Consider the following 22,907-nt stretch of genomic DNA (forward strand, 5'->3'; position numbering starts at 1 on the left):
AAAATGATGGGGGCGGGGGAAAGATAGCTTGGTGTGCAAGCTTTGTCATTTTCCATTTCTTTGGGATCGTTTGGAGATAGAGAAGCAATTCAGATTTTAGTAGGATGTGCAGGGCTCCATCCCAGGAGATGGCAGAATAACAGGGTAGCAGAAAGGAAGTGGGAACATGATCATATCTTAACGCAGAGATGCCTTGCCTTTGATTGGCAGCTGAGTGGTAAGGCCATGTGGTTCCAGAGTTCAATGGTAGAGCACTGCACCCTGTCCCCTGCCTATAGCATTCTGGGCAGCAATGCACATGTTCTATGTTTCTCAAAGAGTGGAGCCACTATGGTCTTGCTTGTTCTTACCAAGCATGGTAGTGTGAATGAAAATGTCCCCCATGGGCTCAAAATCAAAACAAAACCAAGCCCCAAACCATGTGTGCCTATGCAGTATACTTTGATGCCCCATCTGCTAGATACAATCTAATCTAACCTAGACAGACTTTATCAAATGCTCTGTGAGCAGGTCAGCCTGTGCCATGCCCGTAACTGCTCTGATTTGATTCAGTTGCTTGCTTTCTCCCAGTTTCCTTAGGGATAGACAATGTCCCTTCTACAGACTGACTGGGCAGGACCTCACTGGCTTATTACTCAACTGGCATAAAGACTGGGGAAACTGAGGATTGTCTCTCCTTTTTGCCTCAGGTTGGCAGTATAAGTGAATAGTTTCAAGATGTTATTTGGAGCTGAGGTGGAGAATAACAAGTTAATATGAATCACTCTATATATATATCACCAATACAAATTTCCATAGCCAAAATGATGAATAATCTATCGCTTGTGAAGCCTTTAAGAATACTGCATTCTGACTAAATTCTTGAAAAATTCCTGAATCCATTAGGAAAATGAGGCTGAGAAAATTTAAATAATTTGTTGAAGATCACTATAGTAAGTGCATTGAGCTGGCACATTTTGACTCCTGATTTATCTGATTTAAAAAGTTCTTACCTGCTCAGATGTGAGCTCTCAAAACAAGACCATTAAGCTGATGAACACGTTTAAGGTACATTAACAATGAGCATAATTGGGATGATAAGATAACATGGATAACCTTCAAAGACTCAGACCAATGCTTGCCTGAAGTTGGCGTTCTTAGGATGTTGGGTCCTCATGGTCTGTTAGCCTTTGTCAGTACATTGGTTCCCAGAGAGTTACTCTGCTCTTGGCATGCTGTGTGGTGAGATACTAATCAAGAACTCTGATATCCCAGGCAGATGGGACCCATGTTTCCTCTCTGGAATTTGACTCCTGGACAAACTAACAAGCAGACATTGCCGCATCCGTTGGAGTTTAACCACCCTTTAGGTAGCCACATTGTTCTAGCTGTGGCTTGTTCTGGAAGTCTCTGAAGCCCTTGATTCCAGGTTCCCAGGAGGCCACTTTTTCTTCCATCTCTTTTGAAATTGATCTCCAGGTTGCCTATCAACTCCTGAGCTCCTGGTATTTTTCAATCTACCTTTAGGCTTCAATGAGCCCAAGCCAGTTTCCAAATTGTTGATTGTCACAAAAAGATCCTGATTGAAACACTGGGCCTTCAGAGGGATGGCAAGGGGAGTTTCAGTGACCTAGCTGAGGAATAGAAGTGAGAATATTGTTGCTCATCTGTATTTTCCTCATAATGCTGAAATACAACTGTTAGAATATCTTTGTTTCTTTGTTTTATTTAAAACAAAGATTAGTGAATTTCTCCCAGGGAGCCTATGTACATCTTGAAAGGAGGATTTCAGGTAAAGTCAGGGAGAATGAGATGGGAAACCAAACTCTCTCGTCTCTCATTCAAGGACGAATAGACAAGTTCTAAGACTTGCAAACTACTTATTAGTGTGAGCCCTTTGTTATTTAAATTAGGTGTTTCTATTTATATATTATATAAATATACATTTATTATATATTATATAAATATATTACATTATTATATATTATATATTAATTATATCATATACTGTATATCATATATCATATACCACATTACCATATATCATATGTAATATATCAATCATATATCACACACTATATATCACATATCATATAATCATATCAATTTCCCTGGTGAGAAAAATTTTTATTTGAAAATAAAAATAAACATTAATTTATTAATTAAAATACCATCAAATAAACATTACAATATTCCAGCCATTTATAGATTCATTTGTAAAAACATCCAAGATCTGCTCCGTAGAAAATGGAAGAGTTTCCTTTTTAGACAGGAAGAATAATGCAGAGAAAGTCTAAAAGACACAAAGAGTTACTGCCCTGGGTGTTCTTGCTGGGCCATGTACAGAGAAGTCAAACTATATGCACGAAGAAAAGGAACGAGGGGAATGTTCATGTTTTATAAGTAAAAATCAACAGGCGTCTTTTCTTACTGGTCGCAGAACAAAGATAAATAAATAAAAATAAACAAACAGGAACGAAAGAACATATTGATCGGCAATCCAAGAGAAGACATGATTGGTGTAGACACATAGGAGAACCAGATGGCAGAAGATGATGTGTTCAGGTCTACAGAAAACCCCAGAAATTTGCATCATCAGTAATGGAAATCAAGACCCTAGAACTACATAGATCTGTAACTTAGAGCCACAGTCGATGATAATGAGAGGCATACGATTCTTGGGTGAGGAGAAGACTCAACAGCTGTAGTTCTCGACCCGTGGGTGGGTTTCAATCCCTTTAGGGACTGCATATCAAATACCCTGCATATCAGGCATTTATATTACGGTTCATAACAGTAACAAAATTACAGTTATGAGACAGCAGTAAAATAATTGTATGGTTGTGGGTCACCACAGCGTGAGGGACTATGGAGCAGTCTCAGCATTAGGAAGGTTGAGAACCATGGCTCCAAGGACATTGCCAATGGAACAGCAACGTCAAAACAAATAGTAAGAAACAGAACAAGACACTGAAGAATATCCCATGATGCACCAGGCCAGCGCTGGAACACTTAAAGAGAAAGAGACCGAAACGGAGCCAGATTTCACAGGCCCAGCCTACTGCTGTAGGGCACAGGCTGGGTAGAAGACAGCCAGAGGAGCAAGGATGTGGTGGAGAGACAGGAGAGAGAGAAGGAGAACACTTCATGTGCTTCGAAGAAAGAACTGGAGACTGACCGTGGTGAGGAGCAGCCTGATGTGAGAGGCCTGTGCTGCCACCTGAGTCCATGAGGCCATGCTGCTGCTGAGGGCCATTTCTAGGTCCGTGGCCCTGCCATAGCAGAGGTCTGTGTCCATGTTCATGGACTGTGTTACCACCAAAGGCCGTGGGGACATCTGTTGTCTGGGCTGTTGCCCAAGGCCTTGTTGATGTTCGAGGGCAGCGCTGAGCTGTCTTTACCCCTCACAGGTCATTTCCTGGTAATGCCAGCAGTGACCATGGGCATGAGAGAGCTAGCCCTGAGGATGCTGACCCTCGTGGTGTGGGTGTAGGAGAGCTGGCCCTGATGGCGTGAGCATGAGAGAGCTGCCGAGCTGACCGAAAATGCTCATCAGGTCCAGAACCAGGGATTTGAGCTGGCTCATACCAACATCTTACCTATGAGCTGATGGAGCATGTAAAAGGGCTGGTCCTGCAGACCCAAAGCTGCAGGATCTCTGTGATTCGGGCCAATGGCAGGATGTCCAAGAGGAGTCCAGCATTGGTGGTGAAGGTCTAGTATTGATGGTGTAGCAGAAGTTATTGAGCCAGACCAGTGGCTCACTGCAATGAACATTTTCAAGGAAAGCTGTTTGGGTTAAAAGGAGTACTGTGGGACACAACGCAGCTTCCAAGGCAAGATTGTTTGTTTGTTTGTTTGTTTGTTTTCTTTTGCCAGGAAGTTACAAGGGTGTATGGAAGGACTCGGGATTGAGTGACATTGGGCTGCATGATATGATATTCACAAAGAATCGATAGAAAATTATGAGAAAATGATAAAGACAGAGGAGGAGAGATGCTACTATAAGGGCAGAGGGTGGAGAGGGAACGTGGTGACTCCCATGTTTCAACTAGAGCAGAGACTCCTACTTGTACATGGCTGTTCAACACCCTTGGATTAGAAGAATAAAGTCAAAGCCTGCATTTAACAGTGCAGAAGAAAAATATCGCCTTGTAAAGGTAGATCATCGTAGGGGGATGCTGTAGCGGTGGGGCAAGAGTGGGTGGTAGGTGGGGGAGCATCCTCATAGAGGCAAAGGGGAGGGGGAAAGGGCTGATGGTAAGGGGAGGAGGTTGTGGAGGTGTAACAGGGAAAAGGGATATCATTTGAGATGTAAACAAATGGAATGATCAATTAAAAAAAATAAGAGCTCGATCATCACCCTTCCGTAAGAGCAAATGCAAACATTTGAGGAAAATCTTTATGTGGGAGGAGGAAAATTTGTAACCCAAGATGTAAGAAAAACAAAACAAAACAGTTTATTTAATATATAACAGTATTAGCAAGCTCTTCTGCTTTGTTCCAAGACTTGTAAACTACTTCCTAATGGCCTCTCCTTGTTATTTAAATAGGATGTGAAATGGTCTAGAAACATCCAAAGAAATAAAACACGAGTAACAAAAGGAGGGATCCTAGGCTCTGTACCTAGTAAGTCTCCTTATGTCAATGATCAATTGAATACTGTAATTCAATTGTAGCTGTGTCCAGTTCTCACAGTATCTGCCTTCGTAGTCCTCTGTGTTTTCTGGTAGAAAGAAAACACAAACAAACAAACAAACAAATGGAGATTCAACTAGGGTCTTGCTTTTGTGCTATATAAAAACTAAAAGTTACAATGAACTATATTCTAGCTGTCATTGGCGCCAATGAGTGACAGTTGGTCTGTGTCTCAGATAACCCCAGTTATTGAGATTTAATGTGGAAAGGATACAACCAGCCCACTGGGGAATTCTGTCACTGAGCTTCTCTTCACAGATTCTTCTTACTTTAATTAAATAAAGCAACACTGGATACTGAAACATTATGAAGGGAACACAGTTAAGTGTTAATGATTTTTAACCAGGAAATGATGAGGTTTTAGGTCAACCTTTTCCCTAGAAATGTAATTTAACCAGGAAATGGTGAGGTTTTAGGTCAGCCTTTTTCCTAGAAATGTATTTTTTCCACCCTTGAATACATATTATTTTATTAAGAAGACAATGGGTATCCTAAAATCCCAGCTATCCGGGCAATGCCAATGGACACATCACAAAAGCAAGATTTGACTCTCAAATTAATAAAGATGAAAATGATTTCATTTCCATTTTCATAGATATTCTAAATAACACCACCACGATATCCATTAGAGGCGAGAAGAATTTGAGTTTGTCTCCACCTGTAAGAAATAGGTAGGGTCGTCTGGCATCTTGTGGATGAGGATGTGCAGAATACAGCTTCTTTTGAAATAAGCATGGTGACGTTAAGCAGATGACAGTGGACATACCTATGATCTCCACTTCCACTAACTGCAGTGTCACTAATAATGAAAAAACATTATAGCATCCAGCAACAGTTAGACAATAAGACAACCGCTTACGGCAGATGACAGAATATTATTAACCATATCTGAGTGTGAACTGCATCTAGCGTTATGGGGGGGGAATACTGAAGGGGTAAATGAAAATGAGTGAAGACTGCTTATATAGCAATTCCAATTCTGATGACTTAAACACCAGTCAACCCTTGCTTTTCTTATGGTTTCGAACATCAAGCAGTAGTAAATGTTGGCGGAAACCTTACATTCAGTAGTCATTACGTCTGAGGACTGAAGGAGAGTTGACACTGGAGAAAGGCAGGGGAATGTGTTGGCTTGCCCTTTGGCATTAGCTTCTGCAGACAGCATGGAGCACCTGAGGCCTACGTGAGAACACAGTGATTGCAAAGTTGACGGCATGTACCACATCCCTTGCCTAAACACACCACAATAAAACATTAGCAACATGTTTTATGTATGGTATAAAATTTATAAATTTAAGAATAGGTTTGAACTTGACGTTTGAATTTTTAACATTCCGTGTGACCACAACTAAATAAAATATTTAAAACAGTTCTGAGAGGAAATGAAAAGAAAACAAATATTGGTTATTTCTGGAGAGTATATATAGCTTTAAATCTTTCCTTAACGTTTCTGTATTTTCAACGTTTTCATGATAAAGTTATATGAGTTTTGTATTTAGGAAAACTGTGAAAGACTTCTTAGGCACGGTGATGGATGAAGAACCACATCTGTTTAAAAGCCGATGAAATTCTTTGGAATAAAATAATTATAGGTTTTATTCCTCTAAGAGAACTACAGAAAACAGAAATCAGCCAGAGTAGGAATAGCTCTGCCTAGAGGCAGCCAGGCTGCCGGCATCCAGCCACAGCATTCTCTTCATACACATCCCAAGTCAGGTGATGTGGTCAGGGAAGCATTCCCACCATGCACTGCTGGCCCTTGATTCAAAGAAAGGGTCCAGGCTGTGGAAACGGGAGCGAAGGATGAACCAGTGTGAGGCTGGTTAGCCGAGAAAGGACCAGACTGGCACAGCCTGTGGAGACTGAGGTAGGAGTGTGGACGAGAGCCTGACGCTGGGACCAGGAGGCAGTGAATGGCAGGGAAGGCACCTCCACCCCCTAGACTAGCCCTGGGCTACTGCACAAGAAAATGGAAAGTATGCTGGAAAGAAAGAAGGATGGGCTGTCCATATCCCAGAACCTCACCCACGTAAAACTCTATGCTTAGAAATAATCCCTAAAATAGGAGAGGACCTGCATGTGATTGGCAGGCAATGGAACCAGGTACGCTCAGACCAGGGAGTGCACTTCTGTCCATCTATCCTCACCTAGAAGGAAGCATGGCTTAATTTGTTGGAATTACTGAGGCCATCAGCCTCGCCCAAAGCTGACTGATAGCATAGACAACCCAAGGAGAGGGGAACCACATGGCACCAATGAGGAAAAAATGCCGACTCAAGTCCTTCTACTTCATTACATTTTCAAAGTCTTAATTTTATTTTTCAAAACTTTGCTACACTTTTGTATTTGGGTTGCTGCGTTTTAGCTCGTCTTCCACCAGAAAAAGACTTTATGAATAGCCTGCATTTCTTTGCTACCTCTTGTACTGTGAACCTTTAATGAAATATGTTCTTCCTCATTTCTACCTCCTACCCCAGTCCTCCCGTTTCACATTACCCCTCGTGTCCTTACTGACATCTTTCTTTCCTCGGCCCCATTACAGCCTCAGAACTACATTTTCTACAACTGGTACCCTAGAAAGCCACTACATACTAGTAAAAAGCAAAGTTCACCCAGAAGGTGTCACAACTTCATCTATGCCCTGATGTTGGAGTTCCTAGTTCTATAAAGTAAGCAGTAGAAAGCTTAAGACTGATACAACAAGGAAAGAAGGCTTCAGGACCCGACCGTCATCTTTACGTGAGTCACTTGAACTAAAAAATCAGCAAAGAAACTTTAGAGATGAATGATATCATAAATCAGTCAGCTGTAGCAGGAATTTCCACCAAATGTATGAGGAACATCCATTCTGTTAAGCAATTTGTGAAGACATCCCTAAAATCACTCACAGTATAGGCCATAAAACAACTTTTATGAATTTCAAACTTTGATAGATATGCTTTGGAGATGTGTAGCACTTGGCCCTTACGGTGCTAATTTTTCTTCTTGAAAAAAAAAAGGTTCCTGTCAATATTTTCAACATAAATACTCCAATGTTTCTGTTTGAAGCATGTGAATATTTAAATGTGCACATTAAAGACTTTGAGAAATTTGATATAAACACACATACACATACTTCACAATAGAAATCGATCAAGTATTTATTTTATCTGATATGTGCCAAGCACATACGATTACAGATCTCTTTTTATCAAAGTAGACACATTATCATTTAGGGGATATTCATTGTTAGGTGACCCAGTTTTCAAAGCCTGGCTTTAGTTTCAGAGAACTCAAGAGCGTGACCTAGCAGCGTTTTGAGAAAGCCATGGACTTGTGAGACAGATGTAGAGAAGGGTTTGAGAGAAAGTGATTATTGGCCAAGAAGAGTGTAGCCTGTGACCACATTAGTGTCTGCAAAATGAAGCAAACCCATCTGTGTGCTAGAGAGGAGAAATTTTCATATGCTGATTTTATTAGCATGGTTCTTATTTCCGAAGCATCCCGAGGACTCTGTGGAAAACCTGGGTTAGTTGTGGTAGGAACAAAGACAGTTGTGTGAAGCCTGACTCTGTCTCACCCTGCCTGCTCTCAACCTGGGAGCTTCTGAGAAGAAAATCACTAGCAAGCTAAAGCAGATTTGTAACAACTTACCCCCACACCACTATGCCTGACAGGGATAACGGTGAAGGAGCCCCTGGCTTGCATTTCGAATGGGTTCTCATTAATTCATATTTCATATTCATATGCATGACAATGACTAAATTTCAGAGCTTAATTTCCCAATCCCTTAGGGGACATAGCAGAATGATCATGAATATCTTGAAATAATGTGACTTAAACACTGTAGGTTTAAACAGCCTGTCTGATTATCAGATTCAAAAATGGTCTGGTGCCTGCTGTTCATGTCCTGTGATCAGGGTAGACAGTGCTCACTGAGCTAGAGACAGAGGTACCACAGTATAACCCTGGTGTGGAGGTGGATATAGATTCCTGTTAGAAACATCAGGAGAAGTCAATGATAAGTAGAGAATTCTGGGACAGGAGATGGGAAACACAGCGATGCTCTCCGAGTTCGTGACACACTATCAGGAAGGTGCCAGACACCATCTATCTGTAGAGATAAATGTGTGCCGAGATGAATAGCAGATACTTAACTTATAAAGAACACGTAGTATATAGTACTGGAACAAAACAGAGGTAAGAGAGTCTAGATTTATTTTACAGCCCTTTCACAGAGGACAACAAACCCATCATTTTAAAAAAGAAAATATAAATATAAATAGTTATAATATGCTAGACGTCTGCCGCTCTGAGACATGCTACACCAAACAATTAGCAGTCATATTGTTTTAGTCCTCGAGCCCTTAGATGAGGAGCTAACCTTGTTCTGCATTACAGTGGTTGTGTTATCTGTTTACCGGTTGCTCTCCCTCCAAAACCCAGCCTCAAATTACTAATTATTAGTTACGTAGGTGATGGGGATAGTAATGGTGGTGGTGATGATGCCCTTGATGACGACAGTGGTGACCGCGATTATTTCTCATGAGCTTATGGCCCAGGAGAGTCAATTTCTCTGTTCAACTTGATGCAACCATGTCCTTAGTTGATGAAATACTATTTTGAGTTGTATGTGGAAACTAGAGGAATTTCACTTGATTACCTGATTGGCTGGGAAGGATGACAAATAGCCAATTGCTGGGCGGAAAATAAGGAGGTGGGTTTTCCGGGCAAGACAGGAAGACAAGGCGGGGAGGAGGATTTGGAGGAGATGGTGAATGGCCGATGACAGTGGAGAGTTGTTGAAAGGAAGATGAAGCAGAAGCACACAGCCTGGGGAAACCACAAGCAGCAGGGATTTTGTAGCAGGGGAAGGAAGTATTATAGAGGTGGATCTGTCCCAATATAAAGTGTGGTTTATAAATATACAACTAAGTTGCGTTTTCCTTGCAAGGACTAATGGGAGTTGGAGATTCACTGCAACAAAGTTGCATTTTCCTTGAATGGGCTTTTTGTGGTTGGCAATTTGCAACAGGAAATAGTATTTGAATTAGCAAATTGAATAATGAAAGGCTTCCTCTCCAAGGTGAACCGACATTTGTTAACCTGTTTATGGTTTGAGTAGAGCAAAATCATTGAGAAAGGATTCACTTGCTGTCTTTGAGCTGACACATCCATCTCTACCTGTTCCTGGCTCCTTAGCTGTCAGGATAGTTTAAGAGGAAGCAGAAAGAAAAGGGAGTTTGAGGGTCATGTTTCTAGAGAAGTTATTTTGGAACTCTACTCTCTCCAAAAAGCACAGAAAAAAATCCTATTTAGCCCCCAAAGAGGGAACAATTTGCAGCCTGGTAAAGATAGCAGCATGACACCTTCCCCCCACCCCTCCAGTCTTGTGAAGCCCACCAGAAGGAGGCATGCCTATGTAGCAGTCAAAACCAAAACTCAAAATGAACTACAAGAACCAAGCTGGTGGTAGATGATTTGAGAGTTGATGACCAAAGGAAAGCATAAAGCAGGGTGATTGTGGGTGATTTAAAAAGAAAATATTCATAAAGTAAAATTTCCTACAGACAAAATCATTAAAAACCACGTCCAACTGGAACCGAGCCAAGGAACGCAAAAACAAGAGCACAGGAAAGACAACACGATAAGACAAATGAGATATGAGAGACAAGTTTTAAAAATAATTTTGTGATATGAATAAAGCTTCTCCCCTCCAAAAAGCATCAGAGATGTTAGGAGACCTTAGATAGTTCAACAAATCAAAACCAAAGATGTGTAACCCAGGATTTATGGAATTCAGGATCAGTGGATAAAATTCACACAGACTCATGAGCCCAATTAGCATGTAAGTCAACTTCCATCACTGTAACAAAAAAAACCTGAAGCTGGTCAGTTACAGTGAAAGGGGTTCACTTACCTCATAGCGTTGGAACCTTGAAGCCCAAGATGGGGAGACTGAGCTCAGCCTCTGGTTAGCTCCTCCCCACTCCTGCCCACTGACCCACAATACACACCAGCAATGGAAACAGCACCAGCTGTATTCAAGAGGTAGGGAACACGCCTTATGTTAAGGACAACAGTCTACTCTTGGGACAGTGTATTCCCTGAGAGACACTTAGAGTACATTCCCCGAGAGACCCTTATAGCCAGTGGCCCAGGGAGTTAATTACTTTTACTAAACCCTACCTTTAAAATGATGTATCTATTTCCATTTATGATTTTATGTGTATGAGTGTTTTGTCTGTCTGTCTGTCTGTCTGTCTGTACATATGTACTTATGCATCTATTATTAGTGTCTCTGCAGAGACCAGAGCGCTTCGTAAGATCCCTTGGGACTAGAGTTACAGGTGGCTGTGAGTAGCCCTGTGTGGTTGTTAGGAAATTAACTGGCTCCCCTGCAAGAGCACCAAACCCTCTCAAGGCCTGCACCATCTCCCCAGGGCCAAAGGACCTTAAAAAGCCGCACCTCAACATTGACGCACTGGAGACTAAACTTCTGGCACGTGAATTCCGTCAGGAATGCACTGCAGCCAAAGTTGTACGTCCCACTGACCAGCTGGAATGTGTCAGTTTTCAACAAAACCAACAAGTGCACCAAAGAGTCTTAACAGCACCCCCACCCCCGCGCCCCAAGGTTTTCATACAATCACCATCCGTGTAGGCCTGGGGAGATGGCTCAATCAGAAAATGCTCGCCATGCAAGTGTGAGGGCCAGGGTTCAATCTCCAGGCCACGGTGACTTACACTGTAGTCGCAGAGCCGTGGAAGTAGGAAGAGATGGTTACTGAGTCTCATTGGTCAGTGAGCTGAGTCTGTCTGATGAGGTCCAAGCCAGTAAGGGACACCATCATAACGAACAGTGCTGATGACTTCTGTGGAAGGACACCTTGGGTTGACCTCCAGCCATATTGGGTAGCCATGTACAGGCACACACAAGCACGGGCACATGCATCACACTCCAACAAACTTGCTCACACATCTACATGTGCAATGTGCCCGTATGCACACACACATAGTCACTCTGTATCAAATCAAAGTTCTCAAAAATATATTCAACACAACGGCTTCTTAGGCTTACACGTGACTCTATTTAGATCTTATTATTCTAAACCCGCACCATATTAATGTCTTAATAATGAAGTGTAATGAAAATACACATACAGTGAGGAGAAGTGGATTGCTGTTATATCATACATTTAAATTATTGATATGATTGCTGTATCATTATAACTTGCTTCCTTCGAAATTCCGTGCATTCAATCTTGTGCATCTAAAAGTATTCTGAGATGGGGGCTGGTGGTTTCAACAAATTGTTAAAAGTCTCCAAAGCACAACAAATTACTTATTTCTATTAGTTGCTGGACATAAGTTGCCATTTAAAAATGCTCCTGAAATGGAGATAATTTGATAGTACTGATCAAGAGGTCTAGAATATTAACCTAAAATGGTCAAAGCCATTGTTTCTTAAAAATCATCTGTCTATCTACCTATCTATCATGTCTCTATCTATCCATACATACATATGTTCATACACTTATTTGTCTGTCTGTCTATCCATCCATATATTCATACATATGTCTGTCTGTCTGTCTGTCTATCTATCTATCTATCTATCTATCTATCTATCTATCTATCTATCATCTATCTCTATTCATCTATCTACCTATCCATACATCCATACATACATTTGTCTATCTCTCCATCCATATATTCATACATTTGTCTGTGTTTGTCTAATGTGTATGTGTCTTTGACTTTGTGAGTTTCTGTGTACCACATGTATGGCCAGTGCCCTCAAAAGCCAGAAGAGGATTCTAGATCCCCTGGACCTGGACTCAGAGACAGGTTTGAGCTGTGATGTCCGTACTGAGAAATTAACCTCGGTCTTCAATAGCAATGAATGCTCTTAACTACTGAACCAGTTCTCAAGTCCCAGCTGAATTTTACACACACACACACACACACACACACACACACACACACACACACACACACTCTCACACACATACACTCACACACACACACACTCGCACACATGCATACTCACACACACATATACACACACTCACATGCACACACATATTCACACACACACTCACACACACTTACACACACATTTATACACACACATACACTCACACACATACACACTCACACACGCACACACACAGACACACACTCACACACATGCACACGCACACACTCACATGCACACACACGCAAACATATGCATGAACACACACGTGCACACACACAAGCACACATGCACACACACATATATTTCTTTTAAAGAAAACATCATTCAGGCCGTCTGCTGAAAAGACCCGCAGAGAGGGTGGGGGCAAAAAAAAAAAAGACCCACGGAAGGAAGTGAGACAGCCAGCAGAACTTTTAACAGCAGCACTTGTGTGATCAAAGAATATTTTATCAATGTTTTAGAGTAGCTATGGAAATAAATGTGAGCCCCAAATCTCTTGTTCAGCCAAACTGACTGTTAAGGAAAAACAACCTGTTGTCGACTGATGCCAACATACAAGAACATAGAGAAAGGCACTGGGGAGACGGGTCAGCGATTAAGAGCACTTGCTGTCTGGCAGGAGGAATTTGGTTCCCAGCACCGAGCTTGAGTAGCTGACCACTGTGTGACGCCAGTTCCAGGGACTTTGATGCTTTCTAATGGCTTCTGTGAACACTGAGTGCATGCGCATACACACACACACACACACACACACACACACACACACACACACACATTGAGGGCCCAGACAATATTTTTCTCATTCGTTCTTCTTACCAAACTACAGTGGGAACAAACAGCATGTGAGAGTAAGCATTCTTGAGTCTTACATGGCATCTTGGCATTGCTGGAACATCCAAGCTCATGAATCATCTCGCTAATCATTTCTTTTCTTCATGTTTTACAAAAGTATTAGCCCTTAATAGATTGAAAATAAGAGAAAAATCCCAGAATGTAAAAAAAGGTTTCCAACAGCCACATTTCCCTTAGGCACGAGTGGAATTAAATATCAATTTCCTCGTACAATTGAAGACAAGAAATAACTCTGAGGGACATAGCCTAATGTGTAATGTGTACATGACCTGACAATACAGATAAATAATCATGCTGGAGAGAGAAATCATTCAGGAATGCTTGCCTTATAAGCACCGACACCTGAGTTCACTCCCTGGAACCGAACAAGCCAATCGGAAGAAGGTTGGTGGAGCTTGCTTGTGATTTTAGTGATGGGAAGGATGGGGCTCACGGATCCCTGAGGGTACTGGTCAGCCAGTCTCACTGAATCAGTGACACAGGACACTAAAAGATGCTGCCTTTCAAAGGAATGATGGTGCCCAAGGCATGGCCCCTAATGTTGGCCTTTGGCCTTTATATATAGGCAGACACATATGCACTCACACAAGCAAGCACATACGTCCCCCTACAGAGAGAGAGAGAGAGAGAGAGAGAGAGAGAGAGAGAGAGAGAGAGAGAGAGAGAGAGAGAGAGAATATGAAGGAGGAACTGGACACAATTTGAAAGTTAAATTCAAGTGCTTGAAGGAAATGCTTAAAGCTGTCTGTGGAGTGGTGGGACTTAAAGAGCTGAGGTCTAGCAGAAGGTGGTGATGCGACTGGGGATTCCACCCTCAAAAGGGATTACTGTAGTTCTTGAAGAGCCCTACTAGGTTCTCACAGCAATGAGTTGTCATAAAACGAGGCCACCTTATTGTCTTCTCTGCCTGAGATTTATTCTCATTCTATCTCTCCAAACGCTATGGTCTGCCCAGTGTCTTTATATGGATCTTGTTGCCAAAGTGTTTGTCACCAGCTTTCAGAATCATGACCCAATTGTACATCATTGCTCTTTTGTAGTGATCTATTGCAGTGCATAGTTCTAACTGTCAACTTGGCATAACAGAGCCACCTGAGAAGAGAGGTTGAATGGGGAACAATCAAAATTCAGTTGGCCTGTGGGCCTGCCTCTCTGTAGGGGTCAGACTCAGTATTATTAATTGAGGTGGGAAGAACTCAGCCTATTGTGGGTGGCACCATTCCCTAGGCAGAGGTGGCTGAACAGGATATACCAACCTCACAGTATTTTGTTACCACCACAGAAAATAACACTATTGGCTTCTAGTTTTCCTCAGATCTAGAAAGGCATGGACAAGTGTCCAAGTTACCAGAAATAATCATGTCCAACCAGGAGATTCTAGTCTTGAATACTTGAACAGTCTCTATTTTGAGTCTGCAATGTATCACAGAACAAGGGCACCATCAAAGATGGTGAAGGTTATGTCAAAGTGACACAGACATCTGTCAGTAGCGTCTCTTGATGGGAGATGAGGTACTTAGACAGGACACAGCCATTGATTCAATCATATTAAATAAGTTTAATTCCATGAGTTCATAGATGCATAAACTTATGTACAGAAATATTTAATTTAGAAGGACACAGGGAGGCATGTTAATGGCATTATAAAGCAATATTTAGAAGATTACCAAGAGGCCCTGCCATTCACATAGAACATGCATGTTAGGATAACCACATAGCTGGTGATGGGAAGTATGTCCTCACTGAAGTGCGAGGTTAAGAGCTAAGCAAAGTTGCTCGCCTGTGGAAATGGAGTGACCAGAGCTTGAGGCTGAATACAGTTTGGAGAGCTAAGACCTCTAGACAATAAGAAAACACATCAGAGGTATATTGAGAAGGTTGGCCCTGGAGGACAGCTTGGGGACTTGTCTGCCTGGATAGAAGCCACACAAGAGAAAGGATGAGATCTTAAGGAACTTCGTGTTCAACAGTCAGGATTACAAAGAGACAAAGCAGGCTAAAATGGAGAGCACGTCTTCCTGCATTGGTGATCAGAAGTTTCTGGAAAGAAACTCCAGGATGGTCAATGAGGTTTCATAGAGGCCCTGGAAGAACGCCAGGTGGGGGGATACTGCAGGTAGACCGGAAACAGTAACCATATCTGGGAAAGAGGAGATGACAGAAGAACACCTTTTGTTGTTTTGTTAAAAATAGGATCAAGAACTAAGAGACCCTCAACAGACTACTCTAACAGAAGACTGTAGCCATCTCCGTCCACTTTCTGTAGGTAAGTGACACATTTGCTTCTTCTATGACTCTGTGTGTGTGTGTGTGTGTGTGTGTGTGTGTGTATGTGATGTGACTTGTGACTTGATTGGGTGTAAATGAACTAACAACTTAGTTCTTTCTTTTGTTTATTCATTAGTTAGTTACTTCGTTCATTAGTTAGTTAGTTAGTTAGTTAGTTAGTTACTCTGTTCATTAGTTAGCTCTGGAGCCCCAGAACTACCTCTCAGGACCTGTTATGTCTCTATAATCGCCATCCTCCACACTTCTACCATTTGCAAAAGAAGTTCCCTGGCATCATGAGTGTCAATTCACCTGAAGAGTGGCACACACACACACACACACACACACACACACACATACACACATACATATGCACAGACACACACAGAGACTCACACATACATAAACACATATACGCACAGACACACAAAGACACACACAGACACATACACAAAGATATACATATAGACACAAACACAGTCATATGCACACAGACACATGCACATACACACAAAGACACACATAGACATACACACACAGACACACATACAGATAGACATAAGCACACACACATCTACATACACAGAGACACAGACACAGGCACACATACACACATACACACACAGACACATACACAGACATAGACACACAGAGATGTGCACAGGCATGCACACTCACACGCACACACACACATATACACACACATTATCTGAAAGTAACTTCATATTTTCCATACATATACATACACATGCATGCACACACATGTATATGTGTGTATATTTATATCTATCTCTATCTCTATCTCTAATCTCTAATTTATCATATATAATATTATGATATATACACACACATATATGTATATGTATATAAGTATATATACATATATATGAGATCTAGTCTTCCTGCAATTTTCGACCTCCTAAATTACTACTGGCTTCGGTCCCACATGGGTTTCCTCGTCTGGAGAGCAAAGGCGGCAGTGTTCAGAGCTCTTGAAAGACACAGATTCGCATGTATTGAGTCTTTCTCCTGAGAGTAGAAACATGACTCTTGTTTGATACTATGAAGCTCACAACTGTTCCTCTCTGAGAGAAATGTTAAGGGATATCTAAATACATAATTTGTATTTCATATTGTTAAGTCTTCTGTTTCAGGCACTTTGAATCTTCAACTATTTTCAATCAAGATTACAGCGGGCTTTCAAACAGCTAGGAAGCTTTGCCCTTAAGTAAAAGGACCTTGAGACAAAAAAAAATCATTTCCCATTTGCATAATGCTTTTAATTTTTTCAAAGCCTTTTTCAAATCTATTATTTTACTTGATCCTCACAACAGCTCTGTGAAAACCATTCACTTTAAAGACACAGACTTGAAAGCGGAGAACATTTAAAACAGTTCAAAAAAAAAAAAAAACGGGGTAAAATCACAAAGAAATTCCCACAGCATCCGTATCATGGCTCTAACCTAAACTGTATTTACTGCAAATTGTATTGACTGGAGAGATGGCAGTGTGGAAATAGTTTCTCTTCTGCAAACCACATTCAAACTGCAGTTGTTATGAATACAAAAGAGCTTTCTGAGGAAAGAGGAGGAAAAGAACTAGAATCTCGCTGCATTAAGGGAACAGGCTGGTGTGTACATGAGGAGGCAGCTAGGCGGTGGACGGTTTCTGCACACCAAGCGTCGCCCTGCCTGCTGGCTCTAGGGGATGGATTTACATATATTGACTCAATCCAGTGTATGAATAACGATCAATTTTCTTGATCTAGTCTATTCTGTCAATCTGCACTTTTGCTAGCAAATGAGATGTTGCTGTATGCCAGATAGAGAGTCTCCTTGGCTTATGTGTGCTTTTAAGAGCTCTTTTCTACTTAATTAAAAGATACACGCGGTGATTGACAGAGAACAGCAGGCTAGTCGGAGCTACAAAATTTGCTACATATATATATATATATATATATATATATACATATATATATATATATATATATATATATATATATATATATATATAGGTTCCTGGAAGCAGAATCATGAACGACGACGCCTGAATGCTTGTAAAGGCAGACTTACATTATGGAGCACAGTCAGCTTCAAATGTCAGTGTTATTAATAGCAGAATAAAAGAAATCAAAGGAATAAAGACAATTTGTCTGTCAGAAGTGGCCAGTAAAATCATCCTTTCTCAGGGGCTGCAAATTACTCCAGGTAACAATATGCAACCTGCAAGGGGAAAAAATGAAGAGAAAATGCTATGTTTTTGCTTCCACATATTAATGCAATGCATCATATCAACTCGTGCGTTTGTCGCTTCCATCATCCCTGCCTCTAAGCAGTACCGGAGTGGAGCGTGGGGTCAGAGAGTGCATGGAAGTCGAGTGCTTTCTTATCATGCCTGGCAGGAGAAGCCTAAACATCTGCCAGCTCGTCAAGCCCACCAGATTCCCTTTGCCTCAGATGTGTTGGTGAACAGTGGACTCAGGACGCTCCTAGATTAAAAGAATATATGTATTTTTTTGTAGATCTACAGTAGACAGGTAATTAACTGAATGCAACCACTAGGGGGCGCAGCGGTGCAGTTTTACAGGTCCCTTTTCCTGCTTTTAAGCATTTGTGTGAATAGAGATGGCTGAAACTGTACAAATTGGATGTACTTAACAGTCATCCCGCGGTGCCCATGCAGACTGATTTCAGGGCACAGGCATACCTATATCAGAGGATGTCGTAGTCCTGTATAGGCAGTGCTGTAGGGTTTGTGTACACATTCTTCTTTATACTGCAAGGATATGTGAGTGTGTGTGTGTGTGTGTGTGTGTGTGTGTGTGTGTGTGTGTGTTCATAGGTATCACATATGTGCAGGTATGTGCAAAGTCCAAAAGAGGGTGATGGATTCATTCCCTGGACCTGGAGTTACAGGTGCTTGTGAACTTCCTGATATGGCTTCCAGGAATGAAACTTGGGTCGTCTGAAAGAGCAGCAAGCCCTCTTAGCCACTGAGCCATCTCTGCAGACCTCTTGGTGGCATTTTAGATCGTCTGTAGACGACAAGTAACAGACAAAGTCATGAGGATACTGTTAGGGTTTTACTGCTGTGAACAGACACCATGACCAAGGCAACTCTTATAAAGGACAACATTTCATTAGGGCTGGCTTACAGGTTCAGAGGTTCAGTCCATTATCATCAAGGTGGGAGCACGGCAGCATCCAGGCAGGCATGGTGCAGGAGCTGAGAGTGCTACATCTTCATCTGAAGGCTGCTAGTGGAAGACTGGCTTCCAGGCAACCAAGAGGAGGGTCTTAAAGCCCACACCTACAGTGTCACACCTACTCCAACAAGGTCATACCTACTCCAACAGGGCTATACCTTCTAATAGTGCCATTCCCTGGGCTGTGCACATACAAACCATCACAGAATCTTTGTAAACAATTGTTGAACCATATTATTGAGGGAACAGTGACAAAAATCTGCATAATTAAATCAGTGCAATTAAAAAATATTTCCAACCTCACTCTGGCTGAATTAGCGGACATATGCAGACCCGAGGCTGTAGACTAGAAAGGACATTTTGCTGGAGGCTCACTTGGTGAATAATCCTGTGTTCACAGTACTTCTCATCTAGGACTCGGAGAGAAAGCAATAGAATGATTATCTTCATACTGGACTTTGAGTCTCTTCAACCACAACCATCAGCCCAAGGCTGAGGGTTTCCAAGATCCATCTGTGTGTGTGTGTGTGTGTGTGTGTGTGTGTTTTAGTAGTTTTCTAATAGTCATTGAAAGCTAATCAGGTTTTTGAGAAGAATTTGTTCAAATCAGGGCTGAAAAACATTTAAAAAAAGATGTCACTGGATGATCTTAAATATTCTCTACCAAGCCAACAGTGCAGGGATCAACGTGAGTGCAGCCCAGCCTCCTGTCCTAGGGGTTGGTGATGGAGAATTACGACTCCGCAAGCCCGGGAGTGGATTTTAGCTGAGTCGCCTCAATTCTGCAGCAGGTCTTTCTCATTTGTCTTGTCTGACATCGCTCATCTTTCTTTTGACTTTCTCACAGGCAGTCTGGCACCTAAAGTGGAATGAAATATGTAGCTATCGAATGGTTATGGTGGTTTAAAACTGCTTGGCCCGTGGGAAGTGGTATTATTAGGGCATGTGGCCTTGTTAGAGGAAGTACGTCACTATGTAGGCGGGACTTTCAGGGCTCCTGATGCTCAAGCTCCACCCAGTGCAGACGGGACCCTTCTCCTGGCTGCCTGTGGAAGCCAGTCTCTTCCTGGTTGCCTTTGAATCAAGTTGTAGAACTCTCAGGTCTTCCAGCACTACATCTGGTCTGCCTGCACACTTCGATGCTTCCTTCCATGGTGATAAATGGATTGAATCTCTGAACCTGTAAACCAGCCCCAATTAAATGTTGTCCTTACAAGAGTTGCTTTGGTCATGGTGTCTGTTCACAGCAGTAAAACCCTAACTAAGACAGTGGTGATCAAGTCTACTGCCCGATTCATAGTCTAGACTTTAGCCAACAAACTGGTGAGTATTCCTTCCTCTCCTTCCCCACCCCCATGCACACAAATGAGTGCACATCAGAAAGGGCAAGCATCTGGCCAAGAACTAACCTCACAAGGATAAAAAAATGAAGTCAAAACATCTGGTCCTCAGGACTAGGAAGTCAAAGTTGACACAGACCCTGATTTATTCCCTTCTCATTAGGTTCGGGGTAAAGCATACCGTGGGTGATCTTTGGGAAAGACACATCTCCGTTTGCACCTCTGCCTCAGCTGCCACCACCTGGAGACGTGAAAGATTCCCACTCAAGCATTTGCCCTCTGGAGCCTGGGGTATGGATGTGTAAAAGAGCTCAACTCAATCAAACCGTGAGAGACGGTGACTATGGGAATGGAGACGGTCCAGCGTGGGGCGCATGCGCCCTGGTGAGAAGCTTCATCTGAAAAGGATTCTGTTGTCATTGTGAGATGTGACCACACACCCATGCTTCCTTTGGGCGAGGCTGTCCTCCTCCTGATGCTGTCAAGCCTCTAAGACTCATGTTCACTCCTGAATCTACTACATCAGTGTGTCTCCTTTTCATTTGTGTCCACTTCTCTTAGAATAACAGCTGTAAGAACCAAGGCAAACATAGAGCATACCCAAGGCTGTATATTCCCATTCTATAACTGGGCAAATATCCTTAGCCCCATGAACGCTGCTCCTTGATGAAGAGGTGACATCCAGTTTCTCAGAAGACAGAAAATAGAAGAAACGTAAGTTGTTCTGATCACCTTGATTGAGCACCTGCTTCTTTTCTGATACATGTTCGAGTCAGGAAAATGCACCCAGAGTGACGCCATAATTTCGCCTTTCACGGACACTCTCAACCGAGGTCTTTTGAGTGAAGATGGGAAAGCAGTAGAACGATCAGGAACCCGACATGCAACAGGTACGAAGGGAAGCCCCTGAGTTTTAGTGCAGCAGTTCTCAACCTGTGGGTCCCAACCCTGACAGGGGTCACATATCAGATATCCCGCGTATCAGATGCTTACATTGAGATTCATAATGGTAGCAAAATGACCGTTGTGAAGTAGCAATGAAATAATTTTATGGCTGGGGGTCGCCAAGTCTAATACAGAAACTGTATTAAGTATTATTAAATAAAATATTAGCATTAACACATTAAAATTTAAATTCATTAAAATATGATGTAATATCAATATATTATAGCATATATTAATTATTCTATATAATATATGTCATACATATTATCATATATCAATGCATTAATATATTATTAAATTATAAATTAATATGTAATTGGTACATATTAATATATATAGTATAAGTATATAGTGTTATATGATATAGTATACATTTATAATATAATGTTAAATTTTAATCTTAAATTTTAATTTATTAATATTAACTATATAAATTATATATTTCAGTTATATATCATATGACTATATAAAATTATATATTATGTATTTCTATGGTATATCATATATCAATATTATAGATTGATTAATATTAATATTAAATAAAATTTAATATAGGAATTGTATATATATTAAATATAATAAAATTATATATATATAAATATAATAAAATTTAATATAGGAATTGTATATAAAGGGTCACAGCTTTAGGAAGGCTGAGACCCACTGCTTTGGGAGAATCAAGGGAATCTTGGAGAGAAACTCTGAAGACACTGATACTGGGTAATAAAACAAAGACCCACGGTCACGGGCTTTTCTAAACCTGCGTTGTAAAAATCACCTGGTGACTTGCTAGAATGACCGATTACCAGGCACCTGCACCTTCGCTCAAAGACTTTGGCTCAGTAGGTCCAGAGGTGAAGTGCTGGAAACTTGGAAATAAATGCCCAAATTCCTCTAGTGCCAGAGGAAGTGTGGGGAATCTTGAGCTGACGAATCCCACCACACTGAGTACGGATCCAAAGTAAGGTGTCCTGTCGACAGTAGAGAGAACCCGAGAGAGGCGATATTGAGTGGAGGTTAGCATGCGGTGTGGGCCAGTATCTGACAGCATTTGTCAAAGGCCCATAGAAGCTTGCTGCGTGATGGAAAGCAAAGGCTTAGGTGACGCCTAGGATAGGACGCGAGTGGAGATGTTTTCCAGAAGCGTCTAGCACGCTAATTCCTCAGCGACGCTCCCAGGGGAGGTTTGCTTGCGTTGATTTTTAGATGATATTTTCTTTGAACATCACGTAGAGCTATGGGAAGCCTTCAATCACTGTCTAAAGCACCTCTTTGCTTCATTCTAAGCCAAGCCTGGCTCATTACATAAGTGGACACAACTGCTGTCTATAAAAAGTAGGACACTTTTCAGAAGGAAGAGAGGGACGTGCCCCATGGTCAGGAGTGGAGCGGCTTTCGCGTCTTGGCCCTCTTAGTAACAGAACGTAGCCTCCGAAGCCCAGAAGCTTGGTCATAATGCAACCGAAACAAGCCGATCTACACCCAACCTCTCCCAGTACCCGCTCTCCAAGGGTGGGCGACAGCAGCTGGGAAGACAGGACCAATTGGGTTCTATCCAAAATCCCCTGAGTCGGAACTGCAGAGGAGAGAAAGGGATCAGAAGCCGAGGCGGTGAAGGGTGTCAGCCAGCCAGCCATGCTTGCGATCCTTCTGGTGGCCC

The 22,907-nt window shown here is 41.8% G+C and overlaps 2 long non-coding RNA genes across 5 annotated transcripts in view; one reads left to right on the forward strand and one right to left on the reverse strand.

The window, feature by feature from the left end:
* LOC120098840 (uncharacterized) overlaps positions 1-21,461 on the forward strand; it is a 36,454-nt gene extending 14,993 nt beyond the window's left edge. The window contains exons 2-4 of one of the 2 annotated variants that reach the window (XR_010060794.1): positions 7,220-13,873; positions 15,683-15,755; positions 20,466-21,461. This is a non-coding gene — a long non-coding RNA (uncharacterized LOC120098840). The remainder of the gene's footprint in view (positions 1-7,219; positions 13,874-15,682; positions 15,756-20,465) is intronic. The other variant, XR_005497453.2, reaches the window with a different exon arrangement.
* On the reverse strand, positions 10,669-22,664 carry LOC120098839 (uncharacterized). 3 transcript variants are annotated; one of them, XR_005497451.2, is made up of 4 exons: positions 22,026-22,658; positions 19,262-19,372; positions 17,830-17,979; positions 10,669-11,531 (listed from the first exon to the last, which is right to left on the reverse strand). It is a non-coding gene; the product is annotated as an uncharacterized LOC120098839 (long non-coding RNA). The 3 variants fall into 3 exon arrangements; XR_005497449.2 differs by having other exon boundaries at positions 19,262-21,250; positions 22,026-22,651; XR_010060792.1 differs by having other exon boundaries at positions 17,830-21,250; positions 22,026-22,664.
* Between the last annotated feature and the right edge of the window lie 243 nt (positions 22,665-22,907).

Source organism: Rattus norvegicus, chromosome 20 (assembly GCF_036323735.1).
Source record: "Rattus norvegicus strain BN/NHsdMcwi chromosome 20, GRCr8, whole genome shotgun sequence".
Taxonomy (NCBI): domain Eukaryota; kingdom Metazoa; phylum Chordata; class Mammalia; order Rodentia; family Muridae; genus Rattus; species Rattus norvegicus.